Raw genomic sequence first — 22,004 nt, 5'->3', positions numbered from 1 at the left:
GGCTTCCGACGGTCGCATCTATCGCGTCACGATTTTCAGAAAGTAGCCGAACGTCGGTGCGCAGGCGCCGTATAGAGCCGCACCAAAGTTCGGCTTCTTTCGGCTACTCGTGACGCGATGAATGCGACCGTCGGAAGCCTGTCGGAAGACTGTCAATCAAATAGGAACGTCCAGTCCTGAAGACCATACCCAGAAGCGGCGGAGAAGATCGCTCTCTAAAACGGTAAGTACTGCTTTGTTTTTAAAAAAACTACCCGATTCCCCTTGACAAAATGAGCATGAATCTAATGTTAAATTTTTTTTTTTTTTTAACATCTAACATTTTTAATATCTTAGCCAATCAGCTTATCTCTTTTGTGCCGAGTCACATTGTACAGTGTAAAGCCTCGTACACCCGATCGGACTTCAAACAAACTTTTCCGTGTGAAGGGAGTTGGCCAGACTTTCGAAAAAGTTTGTCGGATAGAGCGTAAACACGGTCCAATTTTTGGAAAACGCTCATTTTGACGTTTGTTGGCAAAAAGTCAGATCATGTGTACGGGGCTTAAGAGAAAGTATATCTTAATATGGATTAGCCGCGTGTTGCTATGTATTTACGAAAGTACAAAATTACTTAAACCATTAAACGAAAATTATTGTCTAACAAAATTACGAATTTCAAATCAACGAAAATAAATTAGACAGAATTACGAATCATTCAGTATAAATGAAAATAAAACTGTTACGAAAATTCGAACGGTTCCGAATAGGAAAACTTGAGTCTTACCAAATTACGAATCTTTACGAATCTACGGAACGAGACGAAACGGAACAAAAAATATACGAAATTTTTTGTTGTGCACATGTCTATTAGGTTTCACCTTTGCACAATGTTTTGGATGAACAAGTCCAGTAACCTTATTTTCTAAGCTACAGTTTCTTTTATATGTCTCTTACAGTATCTCTTAAACCAAAGGCTCCTATCTCACTAAGAATATAACTTGATATTGTAAGAGAAGGATGACAGTTATTTATTTAATTTTTTGCCTATGCTTTGCCAGGTATATGAACTGTACAGTAAGATCCAGGGACAATTAGAATTTCTGCCTCATTATCGTGGTAATCGTATCAGCGGGATAATGAGGTATTAATGGAGATTTAATGTGCATCTCAAAGCAGAATCCCTTGGAGAAAACACATGAGAAAATTGCTGTAAATTCAGTTAATGATGGAAAGGTCCCGAAATGAGATATTTCCACTGAATGAAAAATGCACCATGTAAATTAGATAGAATCAAGGTCATGGGCTCAGCGGGGACCACGTAGAGACAAGGATTTAAGGAAAAGGGTAGAAGACATAGCAGCCAATGGGACACGCTAATCTGCTGGTTCTAGTCACTGAGCTACAGCTTCAAGAAGGCTATATCTTGATTTTATAATCTGTTGAAAGCTAAATGGTTGCCTTCTACACTTACTAAAACTTCTGTGATATATACTACAGTTTACATGTGTAGTACATCCCCCTAGGGAGCTGCAAGTATCCTGGGATCTCCCACCCTGTACAGCCAGGCACACCGAATCTTCACAGGCACAATTAAAGCGGAGGTTCACCCAAATATTTTTTTAAAAAAGCCAGCAGCTACAAAAACTGCAGCTGCTGACTTTTAAAAAAATGGACACTCACCTGTCCAGCACGCCCCCGCGATGCCGGCACCTGAGGCCGAGCAATCGCTCATCTCTCGGCTGCCCCCACCGGCATCCTTTGTGAGGGAATCAGGAAGTGAAGCATTGCGGCTTCACTGCCCGGTTCCCTACTGTGCATACGCGAGCGACGCGGCCCATCCTCACTGGTCCCCGCTTTCTCCTGGGAACAGTGCGTTTCCAGGAGTCTATGCCCGGAAGTGGGTGCAAATACCTGTCTTAGACAGGTATCTGCACCTCCCTCCCCCCTGAAAGGTGCCAAATGTGACACCGGGGGGGGGGGGGGGTCCAAAAAGCGGAAGTTCCATTTTTGGGTAGAACTCCACTTTATCTCAGAGAACAGTCTGTTATCTTTTTTTGTTTTCTTAAGGCCCCATACACACGACCAAACATGTATGCTGAAACTGGTCCGCGGACCAGTTTCAGCATACATGTTCGGTCGTGTGTAGGCGCGAGCGGGCAGAATTCCAGCAAACATTTGCCCGCCGGGCCTTTTCCCAGCGGGCAAATATTCCTGGACTTGTTTTAAAACCGTCCGCTGGAATCCTGCCCGCTCGGACATGTATGGTCGTCTGTACAGACCTACCGTACATGTCCGAGCGCCCGCCATCCCTCGCATGCGTCGAATGACTGACGCATGCGTTGAAGCATTTAAAAGGCAGGCCGTCATCGGCGCGTCATCGTCGTGGCGACGGCGCGGACACGCCCCGCGTATTGTTTACGCGCGGACTTCTGTACGATGGTTAGTACAGCCATCGTACAGAAGTCCCCGGGCAGACATGTATGGTGAAAACGGTCCGACGGACCGGTTTCATCGTACATGTTTGCCCGTGTGTACCCGGCCTAAGGGTAATAATTTGGATAGGGATGGGAGGTTATGGGATGCCCATTTGTCCTCAACAAGAACTTCAGGGACAACATTTTCTATATACAGTCTCGGTATACAGCTCCTCTTCTTCCTCCAGCACACACTGTAGCTGGAACACTGATTACCTGAGAATCACGTAATCAGTTGAAGCATTAGCCCTTTACAGGCAGGAACCTGAGGTCCCTTAGTTGTGTAGCAGAATTTCAGTCCAGCTTACATCACTCCTGTGGCTACTGATCCCAGCACCACCTCTTCAGGCACTGCCAGCCCACCTGGCTGCATCTGCCCCTTTTACTAGCCCTCCAGGCGAAGTTCTCCAGACTGACACTCACCAGCTCACACGGCTGACTCTCAGGAGATCTCCCAGACATGCTGACCATCCCAACACCCCCCCCCCCCCCAACTTGGGGACATCCTCAAGGGCCACCAACAGCTTGCTTAGCACTCTATCTTCCACCCAACTGCCCCTTCCTGGCATGACTCATGCCTGCCTATTTATGAGCTGGCTTGCCCCCTGCCAGCCATTTACTGGGAATTGGCTCAGGCTCTCATAAATATTCCAAGCAAGAGTCACTAAACCCTGACCCAGATTACACACAGATCAGGCTTAGCCCTGAGCAAACCATGGCCCATATTCTCTCTAAAAATCCGCGGGCTGCGCTTAAGGCACTTACACTCCGCTGTCCCAACTTGCAGGAGCAAGTGTTGTATTCCCCAAACACTTGCTCCGTAAGTTGGGACGGCGGAGTGTAAATGCCCCGGCGTAGCCTGGCGGATCTCCAAGGGGGCGGCTTGTATTCAAATTAAGCGCGCCCCCGATTCTAATGAACTGCGCATGCGCCGGGCTTCAAAAAGCCCAGTGCGCATGCTCCAGTTCTCGGCGGAAAACGTCAATGACGCCGACGTGTGCGTCATTGACGTAAAGTCGTATTCAAGAACGACTTACGGAAACGACGTACCCGACGAAAAAACACGACGCGGACCCGACGCCATCCGTAACATGGCCTACGTGGGACTGGCCAAAATGTAATCCTCATATAGCAGGACTAAATTTCCGCTTACGCAAACGACGTTAGCGACGGTTACGCGACGCGAACTCGTTCGGGAATCGGCGTAGAAGGATCATTTGCATACGCAAATGAGTCCTTCACGTAAATGCCATCTAGCGGCGGCCGGCGTCATTACATTTAAGATCCGCCAGTGTAAGTGACTTACAGATGGCGGATCTTAAGTGTATCTATGCGAAAATGATTCTAAGAATCAGTCGCATAGATACACTGGCCAAAAAAGGGAGTTACGATGGAGTATCCTGAGATACTCCATCGTAACTTCACTGAGAATATGGGCCCATGTTTTTACCTGTCCTAACAGACCTACCCCAACAAACCTTATCCAACTCTAGCACACTTCTAGAGGGTGCTACACTTGGGAAAACAAGATTAACCCAAATAGAAACACCAAATGGATAGGCTAGATAATCCACAATCACAGCTCTAAAGTAGTGTTTTCTTCTAGATCGGAGTCAATGAAAATTAGATGGGTGCTTGTTTGCCATCTATCTACTATCCAGCGTCATTGGTGGCAGTGGGCAGCACTGAGTGGGTGAGTGCTATGGTACCTCCATCCTACAACCCTGCCAGGACTATATATTATACTATGCAGCTACCATGTTAAATGTTGTCACCATGTATGTGGACCACAGAACTTAGAACCAATGCCCTAGGGAAACCGACACCTTATACATTCAAAATCTGTGCTTAGTTATAGCCTTTTTGGAAGAAAAAAAAATGCATAAAAGCAAAGGGTGTGGAATAGATTCCAAAAAGAGAATATCTTTTATTGGTATATACTATGAAAATTTTTAGACCGCAGCACTTAAAGGCTTGAGCTGCCCAAAATTTAGCAGGACCGAACTGAGAGACAGGTGTCAGATCTGCGGTGCCTGTATAAATCTTAAGGCCTGATTTACACCGATGCAGGTTGCAGTTTGCATATTGCAGATGCATTTTGCATTTTTCAATACACGCCTCTGTGCTCATGGATATCAGTGTAGCCAGGAGTCGGCAATAGTTGCCTGCAATTCAGGGACAGTGTGCAGTGCTGTTGATGTGGAGCTGTCTCCCTCCAATATTGGCTTGGACTCCATGTTGTCATTTCCTAAAGATAGAGTATAGAGCACAGGTGTCAAACACAGGGCCGTGGGCCGAATCCGGCCCTCCAGGCCATTTCATGTGGCCCTCGCACCTCTTCTGCAGCTGCCGGAGATCTCCAGCCCTCCACTGGTCCTACTCCAGACCCTTACTTTCTGGATGCATTGTTTGAAAGCAGCTTCTTCCCAGCAGCAGCATAAGGTAAGGGGGTTTAACTGTGTTGTAAGGGAGAGTGGGGGACTCTGATGGTGAGGTGGCTCTTGACATCTGATGTAAGGGGAGGGGGTGCGCTGGAAATCTAATATTACAGATACAACTGGCCCTTTTGAGGGCAATCATAATACTGATGCGGTCCACGATGAAATTGAGTTTGACACCCTTGGTATAGAGAAAATCAAAGCATTGTGAGATGTGTAGTTCAGAATGCTGTGGTTTCAATTCCAGCCTGACTGGCCTGAACTACAACTACCAGACTGCTGGGAGAGTATATAAAAGGGGCTGGTCTAGTGCTAGATCGCTCTCTTGGGACCCCAGCCTGGATCTGCCAGCAGGAGCTTTGTGCCTGTGTATGCTGCGGCCGAGTCACGGCCTGTACAAGAAAGTAATCAACTGCGTCCAGAGGGACATCCGGGGATAGCACCTTATCTTGCAGCAGTCTGGAGGCCGTTCCTTCTCATTACATGCTACCTGCACTTCAGATCTGGGTGAGCGGCAGCGCGGTGTGACAGAGGTCAGATGCCATTCCCAGAGCCAGGACCCAGAGGGTGGCCCTGAAAAGCCATCACCATTGCTACCAGCAGCTTCAGCGACAGAGTCCGTGAGTGGGCATCTGCCCATTTAAACCCATAGACACTGTATACAGACACCATTGACTTTGTGCACATTTTTGGTACTTGTAGTGCCACCAGATGCAAGTTCAATTCATGCAAGTTCATTTAAACCCATAGACACTGTATACAGATACCTGTGCTTTTGCTCACATCACTAGAATCTGTAGACCTACAGAATACAACACCAGTAAACAAGCAAACACAGTGATTACTTGTGCTTAGACTATACAGGAAAAGTTTGCATCTTCTGTTGGTTAACCACATAACAGGTACATTTGCACTGCTCTACCATCCAGGATTGTTTCCCCTACCATGCTTTGAGTGCTAGCTGAAGACCTGCCGGATTCCACAGAGTTACCTCGAATCCCTTTTATCCCTTTCCAGTCTTCACAAGTGACTAGTGCTGTTTAACTTATGGGGTCTGCATTCTATATCTGGAACTCTGCTCAAAGGAGCCAGCCAAGGCATAAATACTACAATTTGCTGAATGTTTTACCAGTTGCTTGGGTATTAATGGGTAGATTCAGGTAGGGGCGCGCAAAACTAGGTTGGCGTAGCCCAGCGTGTTTACACTACGCCGCCTTAAGTAAGAGAGGAAAGTACATGATTCTGAAAGCACTTACCTCCCTACTTAGGGCGGCGTAGTGTAAACACAGCGGGCGTAAGGGCGCCTAATTCAAATGGCTTGGGGAGGCGTGTTTAATGGCAATGAGGCTTGACCTCACGTTTTTTTTACACTGCGCATGCGCCGGGCACCTACATTTCCCAGGGCGCATTGTGGCTAAGTACGCCGTACGGGCCTATTGATTTCGACGTGGACGTAACTCCCCATTCGCGGACGACTTACGCAAACGACGTAAAAAATTCGAACCTTGCGGCGGGAACGGCGGCCATACTTTAACATTGTTATTCCACCTCATAACTTTAGGCCGCCTAAGGCCTTACGGAAACGGCGTAAAGCGACTGCGGCGGCCGGGCATACGTTCGTGAATCGACGTAGAAGCTCATTTACATAATCTACGCCGGCCGCAATGGAAGCGCCACCTAGCGGCCATCCAAAAAATTGCAATCTAAGATATGACGGCTTATTCTGATTCTGATTCTGAGTTAGGCCGGCTTATCTACTGATAAGCCAGCCTAACTCTTTGTGAATCTACCTATAAGTGCCTATGGGCACGGAAGGAGTGGTCTGACATTGTCAGCAAAAAACTTTGGTCTCCTATCTTTCCGTTGCCTGTTCACATAGGTTGCAAGGAGTGAAAACAGGGTTTGATTGTATTTAACCACATTGTGTTTCTTTGCATTTTTGCCAGAAATCCTTATGGTATAATTTCACCGATTACTAGAGATTTGTTGCCTTAACCACTTCATTACCCGCGTATTGTCATAGGACGTCCTGGGCTTCCCGACCTTTTAGGGACCTGGTTCGGGACCTGGTGCACGTGCCCAGTGGCCGCGATGTCCGCCAGGCACCTGCAATTGCCCGTGAACACAGCAGGACACACAGATCCACGTCCTGTCAGGTGAGAGGAGACCGATGGTGTGTTCCCAGTACAGAGGAACACTGATCGGTCTTCTCCCCTTGTGAGTCCCCGCCCCCTACAGTTAGAATGACTCCCTAGGACACACATTTAACTCCTTCATCGCCCCCTAGTGTTAACCCCTTCCCTGCCAGTCACATTTACACAGTAATCAGTGAGGGGAAAAAATTGTGGTATTTTTTAAAGTAAATTTTTTTTTATTTTTTCAAAAATGTCGCTCTTCTTCGGTTTATAGCGCAAACAATAAAAACCGCAAATGTGATCAAATACCACCAAAAGAAAGCTTTATTTGTGAGGGAAAAAAAACATACAAATTTCATTTGGATACAGTGTTGCATGACCGCGCAATTGTCAAAGTGCGACAGCACTGAAAACTAAAAATTGGTCTGGGCAGGAAGGGGGTGAAAATGCCCTGTATTGAAGTGGTTAAGATATTCACGTGATATACAATTTTATGTTATGGTATGTGGTTAACCCAGGGGTAGACTAACAACTCATGGGGCCCCCGGGCAATAGAAGATTATGGGGCCCCCGGGCTTACAGATGGCCACCACGCCAGGAGGCATTGCATAGGCGGGGTAGCTAAAATCTCAGGATTTTCACATCAAAAGCATGTCAGTTTTGGACATATCAGGGACAGATGTAAAACAAAAACACAGATTTTTACATACTGTTCCTGGTTTTATTGAGCCTGGCAACCCTGATGGGGCCCCCTAGTGGCATGGGGCCCTCGGGCAGTGCCCGAGAGTCCCATCGGTCAGTCCGCCCCTGGGTTAACCAATAGAGGATGTAAACTTTTCCTGTATAACCGAGGCACAAATGATCACAGTGTAGTTTTGTTTAATGGTATTTTCTCCTGTAGGACTACAGATGCCAGACATGTGAGCAAAAGCAGGTGTCTGTATACAGCGTCTATGGATTCAAAAGAGCTTGCATCCAGTGGCACTACAAGTATATATATAAAAAAAAAAAAATGATATATATATATATATATATATATAGATATATATATATATATATATATATATATATATATATATATATATATATATATGTTAGTGTTGTATGTTTAACTTCAATATATATATTTTTATTATTTATTGAAGACTTTTTACATTGAAGCAGCTCTTTAGCTCGTAATACCAATTAATGAACCAAGACCTCAGCCTGTGAGTTACCTGCATCAATCAAGTGTTTATTTAATGGACTCGTTCTGGGGATTTGTTCCATGGCTCATTGGCTTCATGTCAAGGTTTCTGTACTTTTTATACATTTTTCCTTCAGGAAACACAAAAACTGTAGACCTATGATTCCTTTGCACTTTACCCTCAGCCCCAAAGGCTTACCTCTGTGAACTTAAAACTTAATTGCTGCTGCTGCAAAAAAAAAAAATAATGACATTTTTTGTAAGTCAACAAAGTTGTAGATTTTTTGTCATATCTAAGCATATGCCCTATGGCACAATTTGCCAATTGTAGGACATCAACCTTCTCATCTAGAACTGCTGCTATATTAAATCAGACCTCTCATTAGAAATAATGATTAATAGTTTGGCCTGGGGTTCCCCTTTAGTATTGGTAATATCTACAAGTACTCAAGGTATTTATGGATTATCTTTCACGGACTGTATTGAGGCGGTCTATTTGCATATTTGTTTAAGCACTATAAAAATCACTTTAATCAAATCCTGGTTGTTTGTCCGGGATCTGACTGACCAATAACATTGAGTTCTTTCTGCCTAAAGCAAATTGGAAAAAAAACATTAATACTTGTCAGTGTGTCATTATTGTGGTATTCGATTAATCACATTGCAAGTAGCGATGAGTCGAACACCCCCACGTTCGGTTGGCACCAGAACCTTCGAACGGACCAAACGTTCGCGCGAACATTTAGAACCCCATTGACGTCTATGGGACTCGAACGTTCAAATTCAAAAGTGCTCATTTTAAAGCCTAATATGCAAGTTATTGTTGTAAAACGTCTTTGAGAACCCGGGTCTTGCCCCAGGGAACATGTATCAATGGAAAAAAAGTTTTAAAAACAGTGTTTTTTTTCCAGGACTCCTGAAAAAACAACCGTTTTTAAAACTTTTTTTCCATTGATACATGTTCCCTCGGACAAGACCCGGGTTCTCAAAGACGTTTTCACAGGCATACTATAGACACCCAGCAGGTACAATATTTAAAGGAATTTTTCATATATTATTTTTTTTTAATTTAAGCATCATTAAAATCACTGAATCTTTAGGTGCAAACTACAGAGCACACGGCCAGTACACACCAAGTAGCTTTAGGTGCAAACTACAGAGCACACGGGCAGTACACACCAAGTAGCTTTAGGTGCAAACTACAGGCAATAAACCACGTAAAAATACTGCAGCTAGCACAATCACCTGCCTGCCAGAAATTAGGAAGAACTGATCTAGCTAAACTATACAGTGTATAAATATATGTACAACACCTGGGATGTATATATATCCTCTACACACTGTAACATTAACTGACTAGCCTGCCTGCTCTATCTACCTGCAAAAACTGACACTCTCTGTCCTCTCTTAACCACCGCAACACACTACACAAGGCCGACCTGCAGGAGGCCTTTTATTGTGTGGGTGTGTACTAAACCCCCTGAGCCATAATTGGCCAAAGCCACCCTGGCTTTGGCAAATTATGGCTCTCAGTTTTTTGCAAGCTGTGATTGGACAAGCATGCGGGTCATAGTGCATGCTTGGCCAATAATCAGCCAACGATGCAGCAGTGAATTATGGTCTGTGAAACGTAATTTGAATTTGGCGCGAACGACCCGTTTTGTTCGTATTTCGACGAACGATCGATGTTCGAGTCGAACATGAGTTTGACTCGAATACGAAGCTCATCACTAATTGCAAGGTGTGTCAGAGGGGCTGAGGCCATTCCTGGGGTTGAGAGGCAGAGTAACGGACTCAACAAATTTAGGCAGCATTGCTACACTTATTTTGACTCCTGATAGCATAGTGCACCCCTAAGGCCTGGTTCACACCTATGCAAATTGCATATTCCAGGTGCATTTTGCATTCTTTAACAAACATTTTTGATCCATTAAAGTCTATGGAACCAAAAACCAGAAAAAGTCCCTTTCCATAAAATGCACAGATGTGAACATGACCCATAGTAAACTATGTTCGATGAACTGTAGTGCGTTTCTGGAAAACACACTAAAAAATGCATAGGTGTAAACCAGGCCTAAGACCTTATGCATAAAAAAAAAATCACCTATTGTGCAATCACTTAGGAAATTAAAAGGGAGTGAGGCCTAAGACTGGGTTCACACTATTTCGAATTGGATGCGACTTTCCTCACATCCATGTCGCATGTCAGGAGACATGGAGCCGGTCCACACATCTCCACAGCGGCTCCGGTGCGAATTGCAGCGGTTCCAGCGCGAATTGCACCGGAAGCCCTGTGCGTCTTTTGGTACGTTTCGGGTCCGAATTCAGCCAAATATTTGGGCTAAAATCGGACCTGAAACGGTGAATGGAGACACACCGGACTCCATTTGCCACTGAGATCTCTAACGTGAACCCAGCCTAAATGACTTCTTTACTAAGGAACTATGGGCCAGATCCACAAAAGGGATACGACGGCGTATCTACTGATACGCCGTCGTATCCCTGTTTCTATCTTTGGAACTGATCCACAGAATCAGTTTCCAAAAGATAGGGAGAAGATCCGACATGTGTAAGGGACTTACACTGTCGGATCTTAGGATGCCTCGGCCGCCGCTGGGGGCATTTCTCGTCGAAATGCCGCTTCGGGTATGCAAATTAGCACTTACGGAGATCCACAAAGCTTTTACGCTTAGTTTTTTCTCCGTAAGTATTAGTTTGCAAACGCTAAATTAGGGCTGCTTTTACAAGGCCTAAACTGTTTAGGCCTTGTAAAAGTAGACCCTTCTATCCTGCGTCTCCGTCTTTTTTTTTTCAAATTTTTTTTTTTCCCGCCGCAACTCGTATTTTTTTTTTACGCCCGTCGCGATTCTCAAAACCCGGCGCAACGTAAAACCGCGCAAAGCACGTCGGGAAAATGACGTCGTGAGCATGCGCAGTACGTCCGGCGCGGGAGCGCGCCTAATTTAAATGGGACTCGCCCCACTTGAATAGGAACACCTCGCGCCGGCCGGATTTAAGTTACACAGCCGAAAATTTCTAGGTAAGTGCTTTGTGGATCGGGCACTTAGGTAGAAATTTTGCGGCCGTGTAACTTAAATGGGAATATTTAAGTTACGGCGGCTGGCTGTGGATCTGGCCCTATATGCTGCAGATCAACCATGTGAATACAAAAACTGATCACTGGTTTTGCTTTGCAAGATTGGCAATATAGCAAATTTAAGAGTATTAAGTGTTACTTTCTTCACTCTTCCTTTTTCAGATTTTCTGCTGTTTGAATCATATGGTTATAGGTTTAAAACCTTTTTTTATTTGAATAGACATGTTTTTCTCTATTAGTTTCTTATATAGGCGTTTTGGTGCAAAAGAAGGCAATGTTTACTAGAAATGAGAAAAGCTTAATAGAGCTTTACTAATCAGCAGTAAATGATTCCCCACAATCGGTGGTATACCTCCCACAGCAGCATATATACGCCTATTCCCTAAGTGTAACGCCATTTATCTTTTTGTGGTTATGTCCTTCAGATCAGCTCCAGCTGTGGGGCTTCATTACACTGGCAGAGAAGCCAAATGGCAGAAAGTTATTTTATTTCCCTATTGTGCCATCAGAAAAGTATGTATAGGAGCCAGTTATATGGATGGGCCCATAGATTTTTTTAACATGCATTTTGCACAATGCATGCATACTGTAGATTAATGTTTGCCAATATTTTTTCTGCTATACATTGAGATTACATATTTTGGAGATGCAACCCCATGTCACAGGTGCATATTAGCAGTGTATACCCAATTTTGTCAGGAATACCAATTGCACACCTGTGAGGTGGGGTCATAAACATCACAGGAATAGGAGGTCAGTGATCCTACTTAGACTCCCTTCACACTGGGGCATTTTGCAGGAACCCGAGGGATTTCAGACCGGAGCGGTGCGCTGCCAGGGCGTCAGAAAAAGTCCTGCCAGCAGCTTCATTGGAGTGCATTAGGAGCGGTGAACTCACCGCTCCTACCCATTGAAATCAATGGACAGTGCCGCTGGCAAAACGCTGCTGCAGCGGTGATTTGAACCCTTTTTCGGATGCTAGTGGGGGTATAACCGCCCCGCTAGCAGCCGAAAAGCGCTGCAAATCCGACGGTAAAGCACTGCTAAAAAAAGCTCAGTTTTACTGCCGACGCTCGGGGTGGCTCGGTGTGAAAGGACTCTTAGAGACAGCTCTGCCCGGCAGATGGGAGTTCTGACCTAAAAGTTAGGAGGGAGTCAGTGCAGCACGAAGCTGCCAGCACAGAGGTGCTGAACGTCAGGACTGGGGGAGACAGACCAAGGCCAAAAGGTGTAAGGCAGGGGTGCCCAACCTTTTGAAGAGCGAGGGCCATTTAAGCGACTTGGTAACTGGTCACGGGCCAAATTGAGTGGAGCGGGCGGATGACATGCATACTGCAAAGTGAACATGGACGCAGCCCACTCTACTCTATGGGCCCTCCGATCTGACCTGCACAGATGGAAGGGAATGGATCCCCTTCTATTTTTCTTTGCGGATTGAATTGGAGGTAGGCGGGTGTAAATGGACACAAGTCCGTTTTCATCTGCCGCTACATAGAGGTGAATGGAGGGTCCAATTGGGTCAGACTGATCCTGTGAAAGGCTGATGCACTGCAGTCTACCCACACTGTGGGTGCGTATAGTGCACCTGCGGCTTTCCTGTGGGTTAGCTGCACTTTTCTATAGATTTCTATTATATCCTGCAGGTGTGGTGCACTTTCAGAAAGCGAACCAAACATGCAGGTAACTACAGAAGTCTACGGCTCAGTGCAGGTAACCCGCAGGCACACTGCGCTACACCTGCAGATCAGTTTAAAAGTAGCCCAGTAACCAATGCAGAAGATATGCCCATATATACACTGTGATTTTAGTAACTGACCTATAATAACCGAAAATAAGTCAGGCAGGGCACATTTTTTATCACTCCGCCTGTGACAGGAGCCAGTGCTATACAGGAAGCATTCGCTTATGTGTCTCTGCTCCGCAGCCCCTTGCTTCCTCTACTTCTCGTTTCAGTTTTCAACACTAATGCTCTGGTATAAAGGGTTGGGAACAAGATCTGGGCTTGCCCACCCACCATCACAGAGCAGGAAGTCACAGGCCACATCTGAGGGCTCCACGGGCCACATGTGGCCCCCAAACCACTGGTTGGGCATACCTGGTGTAAGGCCTGAGCAGGAGAGCTGCAGCTTTAGCAAGGAAGGCTGAATGCTGGTTCTGAAGCAGGACTGTAGTGATGAACACCCCTGCGAGGGAATCTGATGTTTATTTTTGAACTTTGTTTCTTTTGAATAAAAATGGGCTGCCATGCCCTTGAAAATGCAGTCGGGACTGACACAATTTCTTCAACTCACACGCACCACTAGAGCTTAATCACGCCACATCGTTACAATATATATATAAAAAAAATTAACCAAAAGTTCATGTCAAATTCAAATTTCTAACTAAAAATGTGAAAAATGTGCTGGTACATTACTGTAGCCAGGAGTTCTAGACAGCAGATCCTATTGTTCTCTATGTGCTACCACATGGACCCACCAAATGAAAACATTTTTTTTTTCGTAAGGTCCTATTGTCATCTGTGACTTTCCAAGCAGGAAAAGGCATTTAAAAGGAATTTAAAGTACTGCCCATAGTTAGGGATAAAATAAGGTGACCAGATTTTTTAAATTCGAGGACATATATTTTTTTTACTAGTAATGGCGGCAATCAGCGACACTCTGCCCGTCGCCTGTCAAGTCTTACTCTCTGGGCCCTGGCTACTACTGGGTGGGGAGCGGAGGAAGATCACTACGCCAGGGAAGGCAAGGAGGTAAGCAGGCAGGCGGCTGGCCGGGACTTAAGCCAAGGTAGAAGAACATGCGAGTGTAGCTGAATGGGCATACACCTAAAACTGAATATTCCCTCGGCTCCGACCAGCGTATGATCATCAGAAAAGGGCACAGATAATGGGGGGGGAAAATACACCCCCCTAAGTACAATTCAGATTTATTTTTTCCGCACTGACTGTCTTTGATATTTCCCCAGCCCTGTTCAAATCCAATCCAGGGACAAAACCGGGGACAGACTTGGTCCGGGGGACAGTGTCCTCAATCCAGGGACTGTCCCGGAAAGTGGGGATGTCTGGTCACCCTAGGATAAAGCCATCTTCACTGTAGCTTTGTTTCAGTACTTGGTTTGGTAAAGCATTCAATGTCTGCTTCATGCAGTTATCTGGGTGTGGTCTACATATAGTATAGCCATAGACAGGCAACTTCAAATGGCCTTTCAGTGGCCTTCTTTATCTAAACTTTATCTGAATTAGAAAACTGAAGTCTTTTTGAGTCGCAATTTTCTTTTCAATATTTTTATTCAGAAAATGTTAACAAGAACAAAATCAGTATTTGCCATTGTAACAGAAAATAATTGCTCATTATAAAGCCGGAGATGATTCGGTTACAGCACAGAAGAGCATATTTTGATATTAAACTTGATAACTTGATGCATCATCATCCACATATTAGAGTTATGAGAAATCAAACAGACAGAAAAAAAAAAAATAATTAAAACCATAAAGAAACACTGTATAACTTATGAAATGTAGAAATAGCATCAAGCGATGAGGTTTCATAATATTCCGTACCTTCCCCACTCACCTCACCAGAAATATACAAAGCTTGGGAGGGAAATGCATATATGATATTTTAATTTTGGAACACCTCTTCTCGCTCTCGGTACTGCACAGGTGTATTTCAATGCGTAGCGTGGGAAACAGTGAGGTGAATCCCTTTCCCCCTCTGCTACATCTACTTGATGTAACCTACTAACTTAACTCCTGTGTAGTCCCAGGGATCGTAATTGATCCAAGGGCCCATTGAAAGGCAAATTCAGTTTGAAAGAAGAGAGAAAGGGAAAAGAGATAATAGAAAGAAGTAATAGAGGCTAGTGAAAGGGGGTGCACTCTAGCCCCTGAGAAGAGCACTCCAGAGCCAATCCCATCTCTTAATGCAGCTGAAAGGCAACTACCAGGGGTCCCATATTTTACAGATTGTAGGGGGACTTCCAAGATTTGGCTATGGATATTCTTGCTGCTTTAAATATGAAGGCCGTGAGTTTTTTCATATGTTTTGATATCCCCTCCACTGACTCCCAACAGTGCCTGTAGAGGTGATTTAATGAGGTTTACTTGGGTCAATGAATATATGAAGTTGAATGTATGTACCCAGAACCTCCACACTTTTGGGCATGTTTACCATATGGTACCATCCATGCCACATCCTCTGAAGCACTGCAGGGAGGCCCCCTGGGCATAGGTTGCTACCCTCACCATGTACCACCGCATCAAGACTTTATAATATTCCTCTATCAACAAGGTATTAAATATACGATTTAAATGAACACTGTACTATTTTACTCCACTCTTCAACTTCCAAACTTGTTTCAAAATCTTGCTCCCATTTTTGCATATAGAATAGCTTTATAGAAGTAGAGGACAAAACACCTCTATGGTCACAGAGATCTGCTAGTTGTATCAAACCCTTATTAGTCCATAATGTAAAATTATGAGGGTAAAGACCCAGAGTGAATGAAGGATTATCAAGCAACGGGGTCAGTGGGGTGTGTAGGGATTTAAATCCATGCGTAGTGTTGTGGAAACTTTATTATATGGACTCATGTGTCCATATTTTATTCTAGAATGTGTGTTTTATAGATTGTCATATGTCTCCCTGTGTCGGATTTAATTGAGTAGCGCTCTGGGAGAGCGCACTCGGGTTTAATCTAGACCAGCAGTAAAACCATCAGTATAAAAACCTTCTCATGAGCTTGGAGACATGTGCTCTGTGTGTGTGTGGGCATTTGCCGGTTTGTAGGTATCAAGCACAATGCGCTGGGCTTCTTGCCTTCAAATGGCACATTAGAGAAGCGAAGCCCGCATAATGAGAGAAACATATTAAATCTGTCTTGTGGTTACGCTATCCCTTTTGGATTCATATCTGCTTTAATAACAGGACATTGCCATCTGCCTTGTTGGTTTACTCGTACCATATATTGATAACAGTAGTAGCAATGTCCCTGCAGATCTTCTCAAGCCTGTAACAAGTAGAATGATCTTACTAGATACTGGTCACTCTGAGCAATATTGAATGGGCTCCATGCTCACCAAGATGGTGGATGTAGTTGGGCAGAGGGCAGTGTACATGCCTGAAGTGGATGAGACATGTGTACTTCTCCCCCCCTCCTGTGGATGCCCCCCCCACATCTGTGGATGCCCTCCCCTTTATTATTGTCATTTTGCATGGAGGAAGCTATTGGCCGTCGGGGCCAAGACTTCCTGTTTGTCATGCCTTTTATTGCCCATAAATAAAAATGAAGTGCCTGTGCTTGGGAGAGGCAGTCGAGCTGTGTCGTCAAGGATGTGAGGACGGTGAGTATGTCTGTTTACTTTGGGAAATGTGTGAGTGAGTGTGATAGAGTAAGAACGATGGCTGTGGTTTAGAGCATAAGTTCGCTAATGTAATTTGGACTGAGGAATGGTCAGACCATGCCATGGGGAGAATCTTAGCCAATGAGAAATACGGAAGCAGAGGGGATAATGTAAGTAAATGATCAATTTGCGAATATGTTTTGTGCACATGGGAGTAAAACGCGTAGTCCCTAGTTGGGGGATGAGCATATCTCCATATATCAATCAAATCATAGCTATGTAGTAGGTGTGCTATTCTACCTCTCTGTTTTGTGGTGCGTTTTAAAACTGCCTTACTAGGATTGGATTTATCTAAAATTTGGTCTAAGGAAGTATTGCTATCCCCTCCCAAAATTGTTTCATGACATGAGGCCTAACCACTTCAAGCATCGAGCGTGTTTGGGGAATCCAGCCTCCTGCCCCAACGGTTAGCCGAAGCGGATAATGTGGAGTCCCCAGCAGAAGTGCTGGCAACCTCTGCCTAGCATCGGCAACAACTGGGGAGATCCAGGGAGCCGGGGCAGTCGGCCCCTCTCTCCAGCGACAAGCTAATGTAGTGAAGCTGCTACTCCCAGCTGAATCACTGGCAACAGGGCAGAGCGCCGCTGGCCTTTGCCTAGCATTAACAGTGTCTCTGCAGCTTTAGGAAACTGGGGCGATCATCAGCCCCTCGGCCCAACAGCAGGCCGAGCCCCGTAATGTTTAAAACCACCCAGCTGAAGCGCTGGCAGCCAGAGAGTCAATGACCTCTGCCCCACACCTACTGGTGTCAACTACTCCTTGCAGCAAAGATTGGAGATCATGCGGAATGACTATGCGAGTTCACTTTGCCCGACTAACACATGTCCAGGCCAGGTGGAGGTCTGGGACCTTGTTAGTCGACTTTTGATGGGGGAGAAATGTGGCAGGCCTAGCCGGGACAGAGGCTTTTGAAGGGGACTGAATGATAGCCTCTTGCCTACTGATCATGGGCCCTGGCATTTGGGGGAATGGTGATCTTTGTGGGCTGTATGCCTGGGGACCCTTGAGGTGGTGTTACTTTGGATTCAAGTGCATGTCCCCCCAAGACACACAGACTCTGGGAACCCTGTATATGCCATGTAGCGCCCTTCTCCCAATGAGTGGGCACTATGTGTTAAAATTGTAGTTATCTGAGCAGTAGTTGGTTTAGAAGGATTGTGTCCAAATTGTGGCTCTGTCTCACTTCAGCTGGTTGCATGATTTTCCTCCCGACGATGGGTGTTGCTGTCACCGCTGGTCAGGGTTGGAAAGGCAACAGGCTGGATGCATTGGGTGCCTCTTTTCCCAGAAGCAGCCCAGAAGGCGTGGTGAACCCGCTATGCATTCTGGGAGAGGGTACTTAAGGGGCAGACACCATTTTGTGGGGTTTGTCTTCCGATCCTCACCTGAGGGCCCTCTTGGCCTCAGGAACGTGTTGGCAGTTTCCACCTCGGGGCCACGTTGGCCTGAGGCCTTGCATCCGAGATGTAGGCCCAGGAGTTACTGGGGCCTACTGATCCAGAGATGATCCTGTGTTGCATTACCTGATGGAAGGGACCAAGCAATTGAGGACTCAATTGGAGGATGTATCTGGATCAAAGTTTATCTCACAGTGCGGCCGAAACGGCTGAGAGATCCTGGCACTGAGAGCTGTGTTATTTTACTTCAGAAGTTAACCGTGAGGGGTTGACCAAGTCTGTGGCAGACTATTGAGCGAATCCTAAGTTCACCTAGTCTGTGGCAGAGACTAATGAACAAATTCTACTACCAGGTCTGTGAAAGAGACTTTATTTTGATCGAGCTTCACACCGGCTGCTAGGACAGTGAGAGTGGGCCTATCCAGTGGTTGCTGAGTCCAGCATGGAGACAGCTGTTTCTCTGGACCTAGGAGAATATACGTGAACTGCAAGTAAGTTACCCGAGTCCTCCCCATCCCTCTATTGGAAAGTTTGTTCAATAAAACCCTTGAAAAGAGACTTTGTGTTGGTGCAGACATTTCTTCCGGATAACTCTTCAAGGAGAACCCCTGAGCTGAACGCAAGGAAACGGCAGGCCCAAATCTACACCAGCAGCTCCTCCTGGGGTAGTGCTACACCATATTAGAAATAGTGACTGATTCATAATGTTGGGACACATACTGTTAGACAATGCTAATGTGAACTCCAGCCATCTGTCTGTCTGTTGTCTGCTATAATGTAAATGAGTCTAGTATAACTTCTAAGAGTCTTTTACACATTGTGGTTTGTGCTAAATAACCCTGCAATTGTATGAAGGAGTTCTGTGTTGATATGTATGATAATGTGTATTGTAGTTAGGGAGTCACATCGACTGCTTTAAGGGATTAGTTAATTAGCTCATGTTAATTTATGTTTCTGGTTAAAGGTGTATAGTTAGAGTAATATGTGCAGGAGGGGGGGGGAAACCTCCTCCTCAACTGTATATAAGACGAAAGCATTCAAGCAGAGTGTGGGACGTTTCGTTACACCAGTCTTTTGTAGCCTGGCTGGAAGAATTTGTATTCCAGTACAGGAACTTGGCCATGCCAGGGGCTGTCAGAAGGGGCAGCTGCTTCAGTGGATTTCACCCCACCATCTACATCCACTCAGCATGCTTGCACAATCCCCCGAATGAGACTGGGCCTGAAACCCACCACCATGAAGTCTTATGCCGCATACACACGACCGCTTTTCGTGAAAAAATAGAACATGTTCGGAAAAAAAATGTGCCCATTTTTTAGAACCTGAAAAATACTCTGAAGCCCACACACGATCGTTTTTAACGACATAAAAAAAAAAACTTAATTTTTTAGAACCCGAAAAACGGTCGTGTGTACGCGGCATCATGCTCATTGGATACATTTGGCTGTAATAGCATAATATTTCTTTATGCAAGTGCCTAAAGCTGACCTTCACCCTCCCACTCATGTTCTGCCTCTCTCCTTTCACAAAATTGGATATTGTTTTGTTTTTTTTTTTAAAGGGGATACCTTTTTCAGGCACCCTCCAAGTTATTTCTGTTTTTTTGCCTAGGCTAAAATGAATTTTACAATACCCACAGCTTCCTTGGATACCTAAATCACAGATCCCAGGAGGCCTTGGGGTACTGTACAGCACATGTGCCCCTTCATCTGGGGGTGTTGGCTGTCTTCTTCATAGTTTTTGCAGCCATTCCGCCAATGATGCCGCGTGGTGCATACGCATCACGTGGTGTCATGAATCAGATGTGATCAGAACTGTGTGTACTGCACAAAGTGAACCAGACGTATATAGGTGAAGAAAGTAATAATTTTTTAAGAAACATGAATAATATGTAAACGCAACCACCTCCAATATCACACAGTGCACAACAACCAATATTAGACAAGACCCCAAAATAACAATAATCAGACGGATATACATATATATATATCTATATCCAAAAGGGAATACCAGAATCGTAGTCTCAGCCAAGCCAGGGTCATAACAGGAGATCAGCAGATGGGGGACAAGGAGCAACGGACAGGGAGAGGGTGGAAAGAATCAGACAACAGAGCAGGGATCCAGGACTGAGTGGAACAGGTACAAATAGGTTTAGGATCAGAGTCAGGTTTAGGATCAGAGTCAGGTTTAGGATCAAGGTTCAGATCAGGGCACAAGACGAAGCCAAGGCAAAGTGTGTTTGAACTTGTCAGGTTTTTATACCATTACCTGCTATCAGGTTCAGGTGATTCCTCAGAGTCGGTTCACATAGCAGCGGCACGACTTCGGGGACGACTTCAGAGGCGATTTGCAAAACGACTTCTGTATAGAGAAGTAAACCGCCTCCGAAGTCGTACAGGAACCTTTTTCTAAGTCGGAGCGACTTGCGTCGCTCCGACTTAGAACGGTTCCATTGCATTGAATGAGACGCGCCACGTCAGGCGGCTGAGCCGCCTGTCGTGTCGCCCCAGTGTGAACCGGGTCTAACTGCAGGAGGAGATATTTGCTCCATACTGCCAGGATCCACCCGCTGGTGGACGCCAGTACTGCGGCCCAAAGATCACATAACACCAGCAGGGAAAGGCTCTCCTGACAGTTCCAAACTGCCAGGAGACACCTGCTGGTGGACATCAGTACTGCACACCTAATATCAAATAGTATTACCAGCGGGTGGAACCTTTCCTGACACATGGCCATTGCAAAACCCAGAAGAGATACCCAACTGATGATGTGAGAAGAACATAGTGGCTTGGCGTTTAGGGCTGCCACCTCATCCCTTTAAACCCGAACACATATTAATTACACAGGTTCTATGGCTGATTAAGGTGGTAATTAAACTCACTTGGTGCCTTATCTGCATTAAATTAGCTTCAGAACCTGTGTAACTCATATGTGTTCGGGTTTAAAGAGATGAGGTGGCAACCAGGCCCGGATTTCCCACAAGGCCACTGAGGCCAGGCCTTGGGGCGGCAGGGCTCCAAGGGGCGGCAGTGGCATGGAGTCCCCCGACGCCTGGAACATACAGTTAGGGCGGTAAGTTATGGGGGAATCCGCTCGCTCGTTAACAAGTGATTGCGGCAATGTCACCAAAATCACTTGTAAAATATGTGCTCCCGTCCGTTCTCCCCTCTCCCCCACCCCACATAGCTCTCTCTGCTGGCTCTGTCTTCGGGACTCCGCCCCCCCCCCCCCGTCCACCGAGTCTGTCTCCTGTCCCTGCTGCCGATGTACACAGTGAGAGGGGAGAGCTGTGCTCTTCCCATCTCAGCTGTGACAGGAGTTCTAGCACAGTGCTAGGACTCCTGTTTTGGAAGTGACAGGGTCAATAAAGAGAACATGTCAGCTCCAATTGCTATCACACAGGAAATTGTTTTCTCCTGTGTGATAGCAAAAAAGTTAAGTGAAAAAAAATTGATAAAAAATAAAATAAATAATAAGAAATAATAATTAAATTAATAAAAAAAAAGTAAAGAATAAAAAAAATAATAAGAAAAATAATAAGAAAATGATACAAAAATTTTAAAAAGTAAGCGACAAGCTACAAATAAATGATAATAAAAAAAGTGATAAAAAATTAAAAAAAACAAACAAAACATATTTGATCTAACCGTGCTGCACATTCTCAGTTTATTTGTGGGGGGGGGGGGGTCGGTTGGCAGGGAGGGGGTGCATTGTGGAACCTGGCCTTGGGGCGGCAGGGAGAGCAAATCTGGCCCTGGTGGCAACCCTATTGGTGTTGCATCCCTTGGATCGCTAGATGTACGATTATGTCTTTGCATACAATGTGACTATAGAAGTGGGGAGGGTGAAAATTAGGGGGGGGGGGTGGAAAGTTCCACTTTAACATGTTCATAA

Source organism: Rana temporaria, chromosome 9 (assembly GCF_905171775.1).
Source record: "Rana temporaria chromosome 9, aRanTem1.1, whole genome shotgun sequence".
Taxonomy (NCBI): Eukaryota; Metazoa; Chordata; class Amphibia; order Anura; family Ranidae; genus Rana; species Rana temporaria.
This window is presented reverse-complemented; position numbering follows the sequence as displayed.